This window comes from Pithys albifrons, chromosome 7 (genome assembly GCF_047495875.1).
Source record: "Pithys albifrons albifrons isolate INPA30051 chromosome 7, PitAlb_v1, whole genome shotgun sequence".
NCBI classification, from domain to species: domain Eukaryota; kingdom Metazoa; phylum Chordata; class Aves; order Passeriformes; family Thamnophilidae; genus Pithys; species Pithys albifrons.
In genome coordinates, this window is record NC_092464.1 from 43,994,073 (window position 1) to 44,011,155 (window position 17,083).

Below are 17,083 nucleotides of genomic sequence, written 5' to 3' on the forward strand. Positions count from 1 at the left end.
ATCAACTATTTTTAATAACATATTTCATGTATAGAAAAATAAAAATATGAATTAGGAATTTTTAGAAATTATTTGAAAATTCCTTCCAAATTGCTGCTACTTTACAATATGCTTGCAGTGCTTTATAATGAAGGAAATAAGGGGGGAAATGAAGGAATTAAAAAAGAAAAAGAATGAAAAACCTTTTACAGCTACACTCCAGCATGACATTAAATACTGTGCCAGTGATTCCTATTGAGGTTAAAATTACTTTTATCTGGGAAAATAGGGCTCTGAGAGTTCAATTTGAGTATTTTATAAAGAAAGAGATGGAAAAAGTGTCATGTGAGAAAACCAAAGACAGAAAATAAACTAAAATCTGCATTTTGAACTGTGAACTGCAGCTTGACTGCCAGAATTCCACAACCACAGCATAATACAGAATACAGAAACAACAACAACAAAAATTAAAAAAAGCCACCAGCAATTAGCATCTTCTCAAGCCAGGGTCCCAAAATGGCTTGGCTGGGCTTGTTGGATATTTACAGGGATAAGTCTTTCTTACATAGATCTGCACACTTGAAAATAGCTCTAAACTTGTTCTGCTGGACACAGAATAGATGCTAATTCTGCATTACCTGGTAAGGGGAGATTTTCATTAAGCAGAGATTTTTTAAATAGTCAAAGCTAGAGGAGGTAGAGGAATCAGTACTGTGCTTTTGTCTGTACTCAAAAGACTTTGCTGGGACACCAAATTTCAGAACTCCTCTACCATGGTCATAACACATACAAGTCAAACCAGACCTGATAGCACAGTTTAGACCACCTTGAGCACTTTTACACACTTCAGCCTCTTCAGCCTGTATTGGTACAGGTTAGGGTTTGAAGACCTGGTAACACACAATTGTACAGTAAAGCTTAATTCTAAGAGAAAGTGATGAGAGTATCAGGTAAGCCTGGGAGACCATAGACCCCCTGCACCCACCAACCAACCCAGAACATGAGCTCAGCCCCTCCAGCTCCCCACCAAGTCCCACACCTTTAGCCAGCTCTTACCTGCACCATCCTCCTTTCTGCCCCACAACCTTTCAGTTCAGGAAACTCTACAGTTCAGCAGCATCTTTTTTTCTTACCTCCAACCCAAAGCAGCTGCTTGTCCTCTCAAACAGTAATCAAAGGTGATGCTGAGTCTCAAATATCATCCACTGCTGCAGGCATGAGGTTTTAAAACTACCACACAGTATCTGAAGTAAAGGACAGGCTATGTGTGTATTGCAACATGATTTAAGTCCCTGTCTTCAGCATTGCTCCACACATTCATTTGGCTGCCAGGCTGGAAAATGCTGAAGCTCCAAAGGTTATTGGACTACTGTTTATGACAATGGGAGTGTCAAAGTTTGCAGTCATGATAACATATCCAACTTGAAGAAAATTGAAGACACACCTGAAAAAAACCTCTTATGCACAAAAGCCCTGTCTGTCCCTTTATGCAGCTGATAAAGGAGCTTTCTTCCCTCCTTCCCTACTACCTCATTAAAAATATTAATCTCAAAATATAATAAAGACTGAGAGGAACAGAAAAAATAATTTAACAGATTTTTTTCTATGTCCATTATAAAAAGCAATTTTTAGCCTAGAAAGAGGTACTGCAGTTCACCTAAATTGACTCTTCAGAATATTTTACTTACAATAAATGTTTAATAGATGTTAGCTTAGTTGAAGAAGTAAATAGCTCATGGAAGAGAAATAGCTCTAAATCTCTTCATAAATAGTAATTTTTCCACAAGGGCTTCTACATGGGCTAAAAGCATACCTGCACTACTGATACATCACAAGCAAATATTTCTGCCTGTCACTTCATTTGCTTGAATAGAAATTAATCAGAATTTTGAGATCAAGATTTCTTCTCTTTTTCTCCAATATGCACAAAATACTCTTACAGGAGCAATGCATATAATTGTGCGGTGGTTTGGAGGTTCAAACAACCCTCTTCTGGTGCCTCACTGCCACAGATTCCTTGTGTGATTGCAGACAAATCACACAACCCTGTGCCCCTCAGTTCCCAGGCAGCAGAGCTGGAGCAGCATCACTTCCCCGCTTTACACAGGATTTGGAGAAGCACAGCAGCAATGTTTGTGACTCATTCACTGTGGCACAGAGGAGGAACACACACATTTGTAAGAATTCATAGGCTGGTTCAAAGGGTGACTTCAAAGGCAGTTTTTCTTTTTAATCTCCCCTTCCTTTTCTTCCTGCCTCAACCTTTGATATCGGCTCTTCCTTCCCAGGGGGTTTGCTAAACCCTGCTCCCAAAGACACACCTCAAATAAGTGACACTGTGGCAGGGGGTGAAGGCAGACCTGTCACCCTGTCTTGCTGCCCAGCCACCCCTCACACCTGAGCCCTGCTCTCCCAGCACTCCTCAGATCCTTTCTACAGGAACAAGGGCAAAGAAAGCTGAGAACCACCACTTCCCCTGAGTGCACCTTTGCAAACCATTAAAACAGGCGTGGCCAGCCTTCCTAGTCCCAAGTGCCTCCCACCAGTATCCTCATACAGCCTCAACCATTTACAGAGAAACCCCAGAGATCATCAACAGGAACAGGATGATGTGAGCTCTCAGGAATCGCACCTCAGTAACAAGTGATTTCACCATGGGAGCTGCCACAAGGGGCTCTTCCAGACATTCACCATCTATACAAGCCAAAGTGTGCAATGAGTAGGTATGAACAGATAATTCAGGCAGGACTTCTGCAAGGAGCTCATAGTTCCATCCATCTCCTCCCCTACTGACACGTTTTGGCCCCTCTGCTCTGAAGTTTCTGCTGCTTGCACAGGAATCCTGGCAGCCCACTCTCCATGGTGGGATTACAAACAAAGCAAACCAAATGCAACTACCTTACTCTTTACAAGGTTCACAAGGCATTTTACACTGACAGCTAATGCATTATCTTTTCCACAGAGGTCAGCCCCTGTGTTTTCCTCAACACATGGCTATTGGGAACATTTAACACCAATTGTTGACTTATTCATAAGCTTTTGGCTGCATTCTAATTTTTCCACCACTTCAATACAAGTGACTTGAACTTCTACCTCTTTTTCCAACTGCAATTCCACTGGATGTCTTCCATCTGCTCACAGTATCCAGTCAGAATAAAACAAAAGCAAACCAAAAAACCCACTACAAAATCCACACTTCGAAAATTCTTTGCTATCAGAGCCAGAGATAGGTCACCTCAGAATCAGTTTAGAGAGACTGAATTTGTGGTCTAAGGTATATCATCACTAATCCAAGCAAACCACAATCAATAACAGATGATGTTCAACTGAAGTTTCTTGGCAACAGCTGCAAAAGAAATGTTAGGACTACTCTCCCCTTTGTTTTCCCACATGTTTCAGAAACCACTGGGCACTGTCACCTCTGCAGAACTCATGCATTCTGCTGGAAACCTCCACAGAGGTAATTTGTGAAAATTTCTGGAGTACAACTCATACTTTGCCAGTGAATTTAAGGAGATCAGTTACACTGCAAGTCATTGCTTCATCCACCTTCCCTGATTCTCTTAACTGCAAGAGAAATGGACCACTTCAAATTAATCAAAGCCTCAACATTCCCTCTTTGCTACTTCGTTCAACCCCAGCTTAGCCTCTGGTCACAGTTAAAAAACTGCTCTCTTTATAAAAATCAGTATCTGACAATGGATGATCACTGAGAAATGGGTGCAACAACATGAAAGAATTATTCACCTGCTAAATGGGTTATTAAACTTCACTACTTCCACAATAAAACTCTACCAAGACATAAGTGCAAATAAAATTAACTCTGCACGCTCACTTAACAGAATGATTATACAATACCTGTTTGCCCACACTGAAAGGAATTGTAGGAGGTAAGGTAGTAAAATTCAGCTCTGCTTCATGCAAATTATGATCCTAAATTCCCACAGAATACATTTGGCTTCATCATTGTCACTTGGAAAAGTCACGCTTCATCTTACTCAGTACAAACCAGGTTTAGACTTTCTTAATGCTATGTAGGTAGTAATTATGTAAGAAAACTGTCAGGACAAGATTTATTTCAGTAAAAGAAGGACTCATGTAGCTTCATAGGACAGGAAAGCAAATCAATACACTAAAATCACAAGTACCAAGGTACAGAAACTAAAGATTTGCTTAAGGAAGGAAACAAACATTTCTACTGTGAAATTACTTATTGGGAACACCAGTAAAACTTCGGTTAAACTGGTTAAAATTTCGTTCAAAGCAAATCCATTTCCATCACAGATTAGAATAGCTGGTTTTTAAATCTCACCCAGTCAACCCTACTGAGAATAACTGCTTGGCTTCAAGTACACCTCTTTGAGCAGCTAACTCCAAAGGGTTTCAAGGATGCCTCTTCAGAAAAGGTTTTACTGAACTTCAAAACAACTGGTATCTGATATTCTTGACTTCTTTTAAAACAAACCAGATCCATTTACTTGGTTGACCAATTCAACTCATGATTAGGTAAACACCTGCAAAGAACACTGCCATAAGAATTTCAACTGGATACAAGAACCATTGCAATGTTTGGTTTTGCTACAGCAGGAAGTAAACAAAACAACACAACAAAACAACCAAACAAAAAAACAAAGACGTTTTCCTGACCATAGGCAATCCATATCACACAAGTTGTCACTGTCTAAGATCAAGCAAAGAACCCATTTAAAACCACATTCGTGTCAGAAATACATACAAAAACACACTAACAGGTAAAAGTCCAGCACAGAGAGGGCTGAGATTACAAGACTTCTCCTGCAGACACCCAGTTCTTTGGAAAGTAGTTCAAATAACCTTGCAGCCAGTATCCACTGTGTGTCCTCCTAAGGGAATCGGCTGATTTCACACCTCAGCTTTGTGTGAATCCTCCTCCTAGGGGTTCAGTTATCTGTGATCCAAGGCCTAGTTTTGACACAGCAGAACTGCACAACCTTGAATGAAACTTCTGAAGAAACTGCCAGCTTGCAAGAAGGCTGTGTCACAATACTCAGACTAGAGGCATAAGAGATAGAGGTGGTAATATGCAGCTAGATACAAGATCTTTGAAACACAGGTTGTTAACAGTTCAAGTGCAACGGGGGGGGGGGGGGGGGGAGGGGGGGGGAGAAAATCTATGTAAATCTATAAATCTGTAGGGGGGGAGAGGAAGCAGCAATACTGAGATGATGCCATCCAAGAAGCACTAGAAATCAACCTGTCCCAGTACTGACTTTCAGGTCAGCAATGGTGCCAGGATGGGTGTGGCCACACAGGGACATCTGGGTTCCCCTGTAAAAGAGGTACATGGACATACTGGAGAGAGACTGGAAAAGGACCACAGGCGTATCAAAGGGATGGGAGCATAAGTTCCTCACATGGGAGGAAATGTTGAGAGAGCTGGGACTGAGCCTGGAGAAGAGAAGGTTCAGTGAGGAACTTACCAATGTATACCAACACCTGGAGAGAGGATGCACAGAGGATGCAGCTAGGCACTCTCCAGCGGTGCCCTGTGGCACGACTAGAGGGGACGGGCACAAACTGAAACACAGGTGGTTCCTTCTGAAGATCAGGGAACACTTTATCAATGTGAGAGTGACCAAGCACTGGCACAGGTTGCCCAGAGAGGTTGCAGTTCCCCTTGGTGGAGAAATTCCGAAACCACCCAGACACAGTTCTAGGTGGCCCTGCTTGAACATGGGGATTGGACCAAATGACCTCCAGAGGCCCCTTCCAACCTAAGCGATTCTGTGATTCTGTGAAGCATCTGTCTTACCTAGAGGGAGTATGTTAATGCTTTGCCTGATTGCTGACTAATCCTACCACACATCTCAGTCAATAAAAAAATGGTTATGTATATCTTGCTTTCATAGTCTCTTTGTGTACAGCAAAGGATGAACAAAGTGACCAAGAGGATTAGAGGTACCTGCATTAGCTTTTCCCCATGGGAGTAGTTAACAGGATCTCCATCTAACAGGACCTGTGCTGCTGATCAAGTATACAGAATAGTTCTTAACGTTCTACTGTTATGAACGCACTGATGAAATAAGAAAGTTCACTGTAAGTCCCTCTGAATTAGATGTTTTACCTTTAAGTGCAAAAACTGGAATACCATCTCTTTACCAGTCCATGGAAAACATGTAACAATCACCTAAAGACTACTTTTCCAATTAAATTATCCTTGTAATTTATTTTATTTAATGTTGCAGTTATTCTTATATACTTTCCTGAGCTGATAACGAAGCATTTATTCGGCTTATTCAGGTATCTCTTCCTTCAGTCCATAGTAGAACATAGTCCATAAAAAGGACTATTAAACAAACAAAAAATATTTTCTAGTGTAATCAGTCACTTTCATGTCATTATTGGCAATTAAAATAATTACAGAAGTGAGACAATATTTAATTCAACACTAAGGGATAATCTCATAAAAATATTTGTTTAAGCATTTTCACACCTTTTTGTGTTTATTTTAAATCAGCCATTCATTACAAATCCATGCTCAGAGATTTTAGTCTTCTTATCTAATTATAAACTGCATCTGACATTTCATACTGCATGTAATGAACATTAATTCTGCTCATCTCCTAGCCCTTTACAGAGAGATACAAAGTATCTGAGATCATGAAAAAAAAGCAGCTTTCAAATATACTTAACCAGCTTCCTCATTTCTGACTACTCTGCAGTCCTATGGCACCATTCTTTCTTATGGATAGGAAAAAGCAGGACTGATACTGTCATTATTCCTGTAAGTTTCACTGGAGCTTTTAATACATCAAATCAAAACTAACAGAAATATTTATTTGCAATCTTTATCAAAGTTAGTACCACTGCTTATGTCACAAAGATAAGCAAAACTGAAATTACAATTCATCAGGCAGCAGTTAATCCAGATGAAGAGAGAAAAGGACTTTTCCTAAATGCAGAGAAAATGAGATGTGCCTTAAAAGTCTTTGGTTGACTGTGGCCATCTCCAGCATATACTGTCAGCCCCAACACAAAGGCTGACACTGAATTTTTATACATCTGCAAAATGACAAAAAAAAACCCAAACCAACAAACAACCACAAACAAAAAACCCAGACAAGCAAAACCAAAAAATCCCATTACAAAACAAAACATCAAACTTGAACTGTAGCACAGCAAACCTCCCTCTATTTTTTCCACATAAGTGAAACTGAGCCTCAGCTCAGACCTCCAACACAAGCTTAAGAGTCAAAGACTTTCTGCAAGTTCAAAAAAAAAAAAAAACATCCCCAAGAAGTTACAAGCTGCCTGCAATCCATCACAGAGGACTGGACCCTACTTAAACCACTCTGAGAAGCAGCTTAGTCCAATTTTCTATTTCCTTTTCCCTCACTCTTCTCTCCTTCTTCACCTACATGCTAATTCCATACAACTAATTGCATAGATCTTTATAGATTCTTTTTTCTTCCTCCATTCTTTGACCACTATGCAAAGATGAGCCTGTCTGGTCAAATATCTGGCAAGATCTCAAAGTCATTTTCAATCTTTCTCAATGAATCTTAATGATCCCAAAAGATTTTCACCATAAATAAAAAGGCAAGTAAAAGCATCTGCTTTTATCAACACATGATGCATCAGGGCGACATTTGCACTGAGTATATGGATGATGCACAACTCCGTCAACTGGCAAATGCAACGGTAACAGCAGTAGCAATTAGCATAAAACCAAATAAGAAACAGCTGTCTACATTACTGTTAGCTGCAAATTATTCATTTGTCCACATTTCCGAGGATTTCACTGGCAGTGACTTCAAAGTGCCATTCACAGCCCCCACATTACTGTACACATATTATCTCACTGCAGATATTTCACAAGACATTTTTAATTCAATAAGCAAGTTCTGTGTTTTTTGTAATATCCAGCTGATTATTGACAGAGTCCTTCTAGATAGCAACTAACGTTACCAATTCTAGTCTTTCACATTATTCTGAGCCACAGTGACAAGCACTACGAAAGACAACAATCTTGCAGGAATGCTCTAGACAACATGATGAAAAAGGGAAAATTCCCTCAAGTAAAATGTCAAAAAAGAGTTAGAAATTAATTCCAAATACTGCCCATGTCCAAGCTGCACCCCATAGTCAAATGAGTGGCTTTTGCCACTTTTGAGAAGAGTGTCTTGCCCTCTCCAGATGTACAGTGAACATCTGCCTTGCAGCCTGATCACAGACAATCCACATAACATTTAGTGATCAATTCACAGCAAATAAATCACAGAAGGAAATTACAGAAGGCAGTACATTAGAAAAGCATGGATCGACTGCACAGCTGTCGTGCCCAAGCAGTTCCACAGCTCACAGTCTTTTACACCAAGAAAACTTTTCTTGCTTACAGCACTTTTCATCTGTCTAGTGTTCAACTAAAGGGAATCTTAATTCCATCCTACCCCAACTCTCTGTAATAGATGTTTCCAGACTTTGCCGATCCAAGAACCACAGTCATTAACAAATTAAATGCTGTCGGTACTCTCCCTGTGTCAAGCACACACTTGTGAACAATAAATGAGGAATTAAAGTCACATGGGTGGCTACAGCTGGGAATCATTGTTCTAGACACGAAAGGTTGGTCTGGCCAAGGATCCTCTTAGCACTCTAACCCGAGGTGCTTCTTGCACTCCCTTCATTCAGGCTGCCAAAGGAGCTGACAGCTTTGGAGGGCCTGGGTTGGCAAAGCAGGGAAGGTTAGTGGGAAGAATGGGACGGGGAGGGCACTGAGCTAAGTCAGGAAAGGGATCTCCCTCTGATCAGACCAGCTTCTACCCATAACCAGGCGCACAGTGGAAAGGACTTTGCTGTCGAAGGACACCTTCAAAACACCGACGAAAAGCAGCCCCTCGCTGCGAACAGGAGGGCGCGCAGGATGTGCCTTACGAGAGGGACGGGCTGGGCGAGCCGGGATGAGCGTCCCCGCCGCGTATTCCCGGCGGGATCCCCGTAGGGAGCTGCTGCCGCCGCGCTCCGCCGGTCCTCGGGCGCCCTCCGGCGGGGACGGGGACAGGGACGGGGACAGCCCGGGCGTGGCGAGACCCCCAGCCCCGCTCCGCTCCCCGCCCGGCAGCGACACCGCTGCCCTCGGAGGTCTCGGGTACAGCAATCGAACGAAGAGGGGCTCGGCACCGGCACTTCCACACCTAGCGCTAATCTCGCTTATCGAATAAGTTATCGGACACTGACACTAAACGTCATTATTGGGCAAATCCCACCGTTTCTGCAGGCCACGGCGGAACTCCCTAGGCAGTTTACCTGGATGCACCGTTTGTATCATCATTTTCTTAAGGAGATAAATGGGAATTGGGTCATTTACTGCATTAGGTGGCACTCAGTAATAGAGTATTGAAGAGAAAGAGACAAGTCCTGGTAAAATTTCCCAGTAAAGCCACTTGCAATGTTATGTTTCCATTCCTGTCTGTAGTATGTATGATCCCACTCCTTCATTTTTGGTGTTCGGATGGTCTCTGAACACCAGTCCTGGCATCCATTCCAAGTGTTGTACTCAGCTGCAGCAGGTACTGTAAGTACAGTATTTCTGCACGCTCACAGCTGTGATTCAGCAAAGCATTCAAGCTTATTCACCAAAACACTTGGGCATGTACTAGTTTTTAAGCATGCATGTAGCCCCTCATCTCTGTGTAGCTTTTTCTTGGCCACAAATGCCACTTTCAGACTTGGCTGCCTTTGAGAATCAAAGCTGTTTGAGGACATGCATACGGCTTGGAAGAAGAGTAAGTTCCTGAACTAGACCTAGATGGCAACTTCGCGGCTGTATAGTGTTTGCAGTACAAAAGGGCAAGCAGAAGCAAATTAACAGAACTTGGTTATCCTAAAGACACAAACTACAAATGCCTGACTAATGGGAGACATGAAGGTCTTCATCAACTCAAAACTGAATTTACACTGAATAAACCCCTCTCTCTAACAAAACTCGCATCAGTGGCACATGCAACTGCGTAGACAAAGAATGCTTCAGTTCCAAGGGCAGACAAAAGCAACTCCTCAGAGCAGCGTGCTTTACTGCAGGTTTTGCTGTCAGGCATCTTGCAAAAAACCTAAAAACATTTAGCTGCTCTTTGAAGTTGCACATTGTGGTTTTAAAAAGCAAAAATGAGCTTAAACTTTGAGTTACAAATGCTTAAGCCCCAAGCCCACCATTTTCACAGCAACCTCAGCACAGCTCTTTGTAGGCATGAATTCTTCATCCTCAAGTTAGAACTTCCCGCTTGCTTAAAGTCACCCTTCCAATGAGATACAGCGGATGGCATTAGATTTTAGATTGGCCATTTATGTGAAGTGTTGCTGACTAATGGTTGCATCGGGAACCATAATGCTGACCACTGGCTATCTTGCATTCAAATTCCACCACTCTAGCAATCCATTAACAGTGTTGTTTTCACATGGAGTCTACTAGATGATTTTAAAACATTACATAATAAACCTAGGAAAAGCTATGACAGCATAATAAAATGCCAGTCCCTACCAAACACCACATGCATGCAAAGACTAGAAAGGCATATAATAGAAAAAGACATTTTAAACTTTGAATGTTGTCAGCCTACCATTGAATGCAGTATGTAGAAACAGCCATATTTTATAGCATAATTCAAACAATCTATAGCAAACAAGGCAGACAATCCAGGTCAGATTGTCAGTCTAGACCTTTTTCTGTCAGGCTTCAACGTCTTGGTCTTTCAAACTTCCTGAGGAACTCAATAAGACACTTGGTCTGTCCACATCCATGGTGCTTTCCTAACCCAACTCACAAAGACAAATCAGCGATTGTGATATATGAGTGACAGCTGCCACAGAAATGTCTCCTACAAACCAGCACCAAACGTGCAATACCACCATGTGCATTCCATTAGCTCCCCTGCCTGTGGAGAGCTCCACACTTTGTCACACTGCTAAGAATGTAGTTTTTCTGCCCAAGGTACAAATGTCCAATTTCTTGAGAAGAATTACTTACCACAACTCACCTTACTTTAATGTTTCAAACTGGGGTAGATTTAAGCAACATACTTTAGAAAAATCTCTCCTCCTCAAAGATTAGGAGATGGACAGTAAGCAGGATAGCTCAGCTACATGTTGAATACTGAGCTACATAAACTGATAATGCTCTTCACATGTATATTAACAATCTCCTTTTGAATGTTATTAACAGCTTTCTTGAATACTTTTAACTTTAGTGACACAATGTGTTTCCTATCATCCTAGCTCAGAAAGACTGTTCAGCATATGCCCGAGTTCCTGCCCCACTAAGGATCATTTTAAGCTTTCCAGTAACGTGCATTTGAACTCCCCAGACCTCACTACAATGCCTTTTTCTCATTTGAATAGCTAGACTGATCAGACTTTTGCCACCTGAAGTTTCAAGGAACGGAGAACAAACTTGTGAAATGTCACCCCAAAAGTTTTTCATATCTGAAAGTAGTTACAGCACAAAGAAAAGCATTGAGTTTTGTTTGTTCCTCCCTCACCAAGTCTGGTCCTATGCTGCTGCTACTTAAAGTGCAAGAAAGTTTCCATTTTATTTTGCTTTAAAAAACACAAACAATTTGACAGAAACTCTTGCAATTGCAGCAATAAGAAAAGTTCCACAAACAACTGACTGGATTCCATAAACTGCTTGCAGTCAGGTATTCTAGCACCACAGAAAAAAAATCAGAACAGCAGTAACGGAATAGTCAGCTCACATGTGAGGAGACTGCAACCTCCAAGCTTTTCTGGGAGCAATGCTGTGTTTTCTGTAACATTTCTGCATAATCATGGCAGAAAGCACGCTCTTTGATGGAAAGACTATGATTAAATGCATGCCTGTACACCTTCTATTACAGTCCCTGTTCTTGACTAGAGCTCCTGAGGCTTAACTGCAACACAAGCAAAATAAAACACATTCGGGATGAAAGCAGTTAACCTGGCTCTATCAGAAAATACATGGAGCATTTCTAAATTACAATCTCTATCTGCAGTGAGTGTCACCTGCTTCTCTGTTCAACCAACGAGTTTACTCTTCTTTAAGGCAAGTAAGAGTCCTCCTGCTCCGTAGGACACGTCGAGTAGAGACGGCTTAAAGCGGAGCACTGAAGCTAATTTGACTTGAAAGTACTTCAGCTGGACCAGTGAAAACAAGACCCAGCTGCAAAGTTACCTAACTAAGCCCGTACTGCACAACTACAGCCAGTTGTGTAACAAACCTCAGGACAATTTTGCAGCTCTTAATCAGGCAAAACTCCCCGCTGGTTTCCACGAGGGAGCTCTCATCAATCAAAAGCTGCGAGAACTGAATCCGGTTTTCTCTTTTTTAATGAAAAGGTTTATTTTGAGCTATGAGAACATCAGATTATATGAACTCGTCAAACCCATAACGCTCACTTTAGCGGCATAAAGAATTCGTCCTGTGTTTTACCTACCAACCACTGAAAATAATCTCATCAGCACTCTGTATTTAGTACTGTACAAGAAAAAAAGAAATAACACCTAAACTGACAAAAATAATTCCACAAATAACGGACTTGTTCTTCTGACAGCTAAAAGATGGAACGGGCAGGGGAAGATCCACGGCTTTCATTAAACTCCATCCCCTTTAGGCGAACGGGGAAGACCAGCGTCCCCGCCTAAGTCCCTCCCTGAAGTTGCGCCGCTCCCCGCGGCAGCCGCGAAGAGAACCCAGCCGCGAAGAGAACCCACCCGCGATGCGTCCGCAAGTGACCAGCGGGGGTCCCGCGAACACAACAAAACCAAGCGGGAAGACCCTGGCGGAGCGAGGCCGTCAAGGGAGACAGGGAGGAGGGCGAGATGTGAGGGTCCTGCTCCACGTGCGCCCCGCTCCGCTCCGCGCCCGGCACCGCCGGCCGGGGCGGCACAGCTCGGCACGGCACAGCCCCGAGTAGCACAGTCCGGCACCGCCGGCTCGATCGGCACAGCCCGAAGTGGCACAGCCCGGCGCGGCACAGCCCGGCACCGCCGGCCGGAGTGGCACAGCCCGACACGCCCGTCCTGCCGCCGCCGCCCGCCCCTACCTGCCCACTCAGGGCGGCGAGCCCAGTTCGTCCGTGCCGGGTCCCTCTCAGCGGTCGGCGGGAGAACAGGAGCGCTGTCCCGCCGGCAGGGCGAGCTCCATGTGAAGAAGAGCGAGGGAGCCCGGCGGCTCCACCGGCGCCGCCGAGGGGAGGGGACGGAGGGAGGAGGCGGGAGGGCGGGACGCGCCGGGCGCTGCCCCCACTCAGAGCCGCCCCGGCCCCGGCCGTGCAGGAACAGCAGAGCCCGCGGCAGCGCCCCCTGCGGGGGGCGGCGGGGACCGGGGCGGGCGCCGGGGATGCTCCGGTCTCCTGTGCGCATCCCTGCCCTGCACTCCCAGCTCGGAGCGCCGATCCCTTCTGTGGTGTCCTTCCAGCACGCCTGGGGAGCAGAGGCGGTTTGCTTGCGCTGCTGAGGGACCACCAGTATAAAGTTAACTAAGTCCAAACAGTATTTCTAGTGGCCCGTCTGGTTCAAGTTAAGCACTGAGTTAAATTCGGGCTGTAACACCCACATGCTGGCAGAAGTGCAAGTCTATCAGTGCCCACAAGCCGGGGAGGCAGTAATGCCAGCCTGAGAGAGTGAAACAGGCTTGTGTGGTTGCTGAGGGGCCACTGCTCCTCCTGCCATCGGGGTGCTCGCTGACTCTGCAGTGCCTCGCTAGATGTCCTAACAGGGAGAAGGGATAGGATGGCCCCAACTAAGCGAAAAGAGAGTTCTTACAGTTAAAACACAGCACAAGGACTTGGGATATCAGGATTCACTGTTTGACTTTGCCCACCGATGGCAGTCACTCAGTTCTTGATTTACCAAGCAACTGTGGCAATGCTGAAGTGCGTTCTCCTGAAAAGTCTGGCTGGCTTCCCAGAAATCCTCAGATTACGCAGGGAATTGGATTTACACTTGTCAGTTAAACAAGTGCCCAAATATTTGTGGAGTACAGCATCTTTGTGCCATTGTTCCCCATCTGTATAATCTAATTTCCTTTCTCTACTTCATAAGAATCTGATGAAGATAAAAATTCATAGACCTCTCTGAGGTCTGGACAACGATTGAGCTCCTGGAGCATATCCACTGAGATATAGATGCTGCAGTTTCACCCCATCATCCCATAAATGGGCATAAAGATATAAACACAAAACATTTTGAAAAGAGGATATCTCCAGTGATGCCAATTTTTCGGCAAAGGGAAGGGGCACAACAGAAAAACAAGTCAGTCTTATGCTCTGAATTTCATGCCAGGTGTTTTTCAAGCTGGCAAATCCTGGACTACTGCTCCTGAGCACTGTGACGTGTCAAACAGAGAACAGGCTGGCAAACACATTTGCGAGCCCAAACCAGGAACACTCATCACAAGATTTAAAAGTTAAAAATTATAAGAGCCACCTCTTGAGGTGTAGCTGAATTCTTCTGTCAGAACCCTGTGATTCTCTAATTAGTGTCTCCAACATGATACTGCTGCAAATGTTAGAATCATACACTGTAAACCTGACTTTTTTTCATGTTGCTGATAAAATGCAACAAAACTCAGAGTTTTACGGAGCATGTTATGCAAAAAGTCCTGCTGATCAGTAATTTGTTCACAGCATCAAAATCAAAGATTAGTCATTCTATTTATGCATTCACAGAAATAAACTTAAATTGCTTTTATAGTACAGTGAGAATTACACAAAACTCCTTAAATATAATAAACAGTATGATTTCCCTTGTCTTTTCTGCTTACCTCTTCTCTGTTACTATTTTTGTAAAGCTGCATGATTTTTTTTCCTTATGCACCCAGCACATAATAGCATAACCACAAAACTAATGAAGTTCTCCAGGAAGCCAAGATTTCCCTTAGTTTTACTCGGGTCTCACAAGTCTTTTAGCTTAATAACAGCAGAGCCATATTGCACAGAAATGCATGGGTGAAGCCTCCAGGGAAAATCTGTGCATTAATACAAAGTCAGGCTGTGCCAGGCAAGGCTGCTTGACTCCTAGACTCTGCATGCTGTGTCATGGCTGGGAGCTGTGACAGCACACTGGAGCTGCTTCCTGCTAGCAGGATGCAGCCTCTTGCACACCAGGATGCTGGATGTTTAGTTCAGATCTCTAGAAAACAGCAAGAAACACAGAATGCCCTGCAGGAATAAGGGAGACCTCATGCATCTGTGGCTTTGGCAAGACTTCCACAAAACGTATTTGTGGTCTAGCTGTAGGCTGGAGCTTCCCACGAGGATAACCTACAGTAGAGGACTGTGAGAAGGAGTAGATCTAACCTCCATCTGTGTTTAGCTGAGTCCGGATGAACATGAAGTGTGAGCTTTCTGTTCACTATCTTACTCTCCAGCACTTAAATAATACTTGTCATTCGGAGCACGGATCCAATAAGGGCCTTGAATTTCACCCTGTAGTTATGTGCCCACACAGCTACATGTCTTGATGTTCCTCTGCTTTCTAATATTACCTGCTAGTATTGCTAAAGCACCCTTAATAGGGCAGAGAGTTGCTCTAAGTACCTGCGTCCTCCTGCGGGTGGCATCAGAACCTCTTCAGTGGACCAAGGCGTGCCTAGGAAAGAGAGGAAAAGGGTGATACTGCTGCTTGCCAACAGCCAGTCTCGTGACAGTGAGAGGGCTGCTAAGCAGCTCACATAAACCAGCAGATCTTTAAATTAAACGAATGGTTTAAAGCAGTAAGAGTTAACTTGTGTGTTAACCAAGTTTGAGTATGAGCCAGTATATCACAGGTTACAGATTTAAGGTGTCCTCCCACTTGTAACCAGGGCAGGGTTTTTCTGTGGTTTTAAACTATTGTGTTACAAATGCCATGCTGGGTTTTGGTGCCCATATAGGTCAGGAAAGACCTTATCACGCTGAGACAAGTTAGTGCACAGTCCCAAGCCAATGTGCACTTTGAAAACATTCAAGTGCTATTCAAGTTCTAATGTCTAAAGTTATATGGGTATAACTACCAAGCAAATGAATGCCTTACCTGCAGAGTATCTTGTGCTCATTTTAGAATGCTTTTTCAGAATTTGATCATGCCTTGTACTGTTCAGTTGCCCATATGACTAAATTGCATTGCCTGAAACCATAACCACAATAAAGCTTAGTCAACTTATGCTCAGCAACGACCAGCAGCTGTAAATGGAGGAAAGCATGACCTTCAAAAACACATCAGGAAAAATGTTGGGGTTTTTTTCTTTTTTTCCCTTCCTTTTCTTTAAAAACCATTTATATTGTATAAGTTGGTGTTTGCTGCCCTTGCGAGCATTGATCTGCTCACCTGAGAATTACATCTGACTTTTCTACCAGACTTGTACTGGATTTTGCTTAGGAACTTCATTGACATTGTTGCTTGCAAAAGGCCTGGATTGCATTGGGGACCAAATACTTGAGCTCTACAGTAACTAGTGAAGTGGGACCTTTTTGTTTTAAAGCTTAGGTATATAAAAGAAAGCTGAGCTTCAATCATCTGCCTTCTGAAAAACCGGGTTCTTTCAGGGTGTTCCCAGGAAAAGAAATCACATATACTGCCCTAAAACTAATCTCTGATGTATGCTGATGCAGTATTAATTCCAGTTTTCCACTTCCTTCTGTGAATTTATTCTTAACAAAGTTATTATCCAAAAAAAGCAAGATTTGTTCTCCTGAGATTTAGAGTTATGAATCTGTGTGTACAATAGTCATCATGAGTAGGTGGCACAGAGACTGTTTTTTTCCTGTCAGCAGTGATGCTATTCTTAGTTTTGTATGTGGTCCTTACGTGTGTCAGAGATAGGCACAATAGATACACATTGGCAATGCTGATCATATTCAGAGATGAGCTGATCTCCCAGTCCAGGAAATTATCCTAAAACTCTCATCATGTTGGCAGCAGAATTTTAACCAACAGTTCCCAAGAGCCTCTGCCAGCACATCGTTGCTTTTAGAGGACTCAAAGCTACTAGACATATTAGAGAAAATGAGAATGACACAGGAATTATATATTAAAGAAAACCAGAGACACAAAATTAAAAAAACCTACTGTGTCTACAGCTATGACTGGATTCCAATGCTTTTAGCAATCA

General features: G+C 43.2%; 1 protein-coding gene across 1 annotated transcript in view; it reads right to left on the reverse strand.

Annotated features, from left to right (window-relative positions):
* The window catches only part of CPNE4 (copine 4), a 215,669-nt gene extending 202,514 nt beyond the window's left edge, over nt 1-13,155 (reverse strand). Inside the window, exon 1 of the mRNA XM_071561211.1 lies at nt 13,035-13,155. The gene's annotated coding sequence lies outside the window, so the exon portion shown is untranslated. The remainder of the gene's footprint in view (nt 1-13,034) is intronic.
* Between the last annotated feature and the right edge of the window lie 3,928 nt (nt 13,156-17,083).